This window comes from Elephantulus edwardii, unplaced genomic scaffold (genome assembly GCF_000299155.1).
Source record: "Elephantulus edwardii isolate Elephantulus edwardi_28Jun2011 unplaced genomic scaffold, EleEdw1.0 scaffold00158, whole genome shotgun sequence".
NCBI classification, from domain to species: domain Eukaryota; kingdom Metazoa; phylum Chordata; class Mammalia; order Macroscelidea; family Macroscelididae; genus Elephantulus; species Elephantulus edwardii.
Window position 1 is genome coordinate 4,836,212 of NW_006399908.1, and position 3,432 is coordinate 4,839,643.

The following is a 3,432-nucleotide window of genomic DNA, read 5'->3' on the forward strand; positions in this document are numbered from 1 at the left end:
ATTTTCCAACCCATGATCTGACAGCTTGTATCTTAAGCTTTCTTGGCTTCTGTGATTCCAAAAACGTCGACTGCTGACATTTTTCTTTTGACCAGTGTCTCTTAATTTAGTTGTACTGTCTCCAAGGGAAGTTGACGTGTCCTGTAGAACTCTTGTGTAGATTATGTTTTACTTTCTGGCCTCCTTTTGCTGTTATCTGAGGTGACGTTGCCCATTGACGCCTTCTCCCTCCCTCTCTGGCCGGGTTTCGCTGGGTCTGACCTGGAAGAGGCCTCTTTTTGCTGTTATCCGAGGTGACCTTGCCCAGTGCCACCTTCTCCCTCCCTCTCTGGCCGGTTTTCACGGTGTCTGACCTGGAAGACGCCTGGAAGACGCCTTCTTCTGCTGTTATCCGAGGTGACCTTGCCCGGTGCCGCCTTCTCCCTCCCTCTCTGGCTGGGTTTCGCTGTGTCTGACCTGGAATATAATTTTTAAAGTAACATGAATCCTGTTTTCCTCTGGTATTAGAAAACCTTTTTTTCATTCTTCCATAAAGTGAGGAAAATAGGAGGAAATGTCAATCAAAATTATTATTATGTTTTATGTGAGTACTGTCAAATCAGATCTGACTGGTACAGGAGGAGATTGTCCCTCCTTCTTCAGCAGAGTATCCAGTGGATTTGACACTGCAAAGCTCTGGGATTGCAGTGCAGTTTCTTGCCACTAGGCCACCAAATGTCACCACATGATATCCTTTTACAGGAAGTGACTCCTACTGTCAACATGGCCAAAGTATCAGACAATTCATACACTATCTCTTATCTCTAAGCAACACTCTGACTTCACCTCTTTTAAGAAAAAGTGATTTGTCATTTCAAAGATACTATTTCATATTGTCATCTGTTGTCTCTCTGAATTCCCTTCCTATTATGCTCCCTTTCATTCACAGTTTTTGCCTTTCTGTCTTTTAGACACACTTGGGATGTCTGGATCATCTGTTTTTCTCACCCATACTCTCTACTCAGATACCTGCATGGTAACCTCCATATTCACACATTGCTTTCTCATGTGTATCAACCCCATGATTCTATTTATAATTCCTTCCTTTACTTACCACCTTCTAACATAATATTCCATTTACTCATTGTATGTATTGGTTAGTCTCTGGGTGTCATTTCCAGGATGGAAACTGAGTGAAGGTGAGCAGCTTTGTCAGTTTGAGTACTGGTATTTTTCAGAAACCTATACTAGTATCAGACATTTACTATTTCTACTGCTGTAGAGTTGATTCCAAATTTTGGCATCCTTCCATCGAAAGCATGTCATTCTAAGGCTATAAAAAAGTATGGGATGAGACTGCAAATCTTTCTTCTGAGAAAGATTGGTGGAGTGGAATCACCAGCTTGTTGGCAAAGCCAGCAGAGTAAGAGAATGAATATTATTTTTTGCATGAATTAATATATGATATTTCACCAATGAAGGCCTGGAAACTATTGATAAAGCATAGAAACCAAGAATGTTTTTTGTAAATGGTCAAAAACTAAGAAAGAAACTATCGAGGTTGAAGGAATTTGTTGTTTCTTTCATTGTCGGTAGACTTTTAGGCTAATCTGGCTAGACATTAACTTAGAGCCTACATTTATAGAATGATTATTGGATCATTCATCAACTTAAATTTACAAATTCTTCCATAGTCTAGAGAGAAGAGGGATTGTAATATTTAGTCTCATGAAAGCTGTCACATCGTTGTATATTTAAAATATAGTTAGGTATCTATAAATTGCTATTAAACACATTTCCTCCCTTTAGAGGTCTCTTTTAATTCCATAATCCATTAAAACACTCAACTTTTCTAAAGTTACTGCCGTGTGTCGATGACTATTTTCTGAAATCACACCACCAGACAGCTGTCCTTTCAAGAGCTTATGGGAAATTTTGTTGCATCAGCACAATGTTCTTGACTGCTGATCAGCCTGACAATAATTCGGGTCATAGATTGACCAGCTCAAGGGATTTAGAGAGATACACTCATGATCTTACTTGTCATGAGTCCCATGTTCTCACAGTAACTTCTCCAACAGAATATATTTTTCCCAGAGATATTCTGATTAAAAGATAAGATAGCAATATAAAAGAAATGCCTTTTCTGAAGATGCTTATGAAAGATGCTAGTGGCAATTATATTTTAACCTCTTTAAATGACCCTAATGAAGAGGTAACTCGTGGTGGCTGTGATGCTGAAGCCTGTGACAGTGATGTGCCAGTCGTGGTAATGGGCACCCATGGTGGACAGTGTTGGCTGGAGCTTCCCGACTAAATCAAGCCTGGAAGCAGGAGCGGCATCCACTTCCGAAATGGCTTGTCTCCGGAAACTCTATGTACTGAACAGTGCTCAAGCTGTTTGTTCATAAGGTCGCTATGAGTCATCTATGATTCGACAGCATTAAACAACAACAACAACAACAATGAAGATATTAAAGGGAAACTTGTTTCAGATATATTTAAAGAAGCAGTCTATTACTAAAGAAACTAAATAACCTACTGACAGCAGTTATTTCTGGGAATACAAAGGTTTAGAGTACATAAGAGTTTGTTTATAACATACATACTTGTACAGGTTAAATTTTTGTGAGGTGATTGAATTATTTTTAAAAGCTATTGATATATTTTAGAGTGTGGTTTTGTTTATATTTCAGTTATTTATATCAAATGATGATTTCTCCTTTGTAGAATTAGTTCTGTAGTTCTGTCACATTTTTCTACATAAGTCAAGAACAAATACCATGTATCTACGTACCTATGATGAAAATGTTCATAACTCTTAAGACTCTCAGCACACATTGTCCTGTTGAAACAATTCAGGATTCAATATAGCAATATATACAATACTTGCCTCTTACAGTTGTGTAACCAAGCTTGTAGTGACATCCTGTGTAAGCAGGATTGTGTTAGAATTGTTGGAATTAGGAAAGTTTTCAAGAATTCCAAGGTTCCTGAATTGACATCAGTGATCCAAAGCAGAGTAATGAAGAGTACATATAGATGATTTCAAAGTTAAGAGAAGGAGAGATAAGGTTCTAGGAGATGGAAAAAAAAAGTAGAAATCAGAAGAGTTGGACCTTGGGTAGTCATTGTGGAGTAATAACTGGGTCAAGTTCACATCTTGAACCTTCATTCTATCTGTCTTCTCCATTACTCCATGTGTCTCAAAGCACTTCTAGGACTCAACACAAAGAGAAGTAGAAAACAGAACAGATTTGTCTTGTTTGTATCTCTCTCCTTTTCTTACAATGATGAGCCTAACATCAATATTTAGGAGCAAGTGGATATGCAGGGATGATATGCAGGGAAATAACTGAGTTGAGATTCCTTTTCTTTTTCTTTCTGTTATTTCTCTTTCTTTTGGTTACTTTTTTAAATTTTAATTGTGATTTTAATGAAATTCCTTTCATT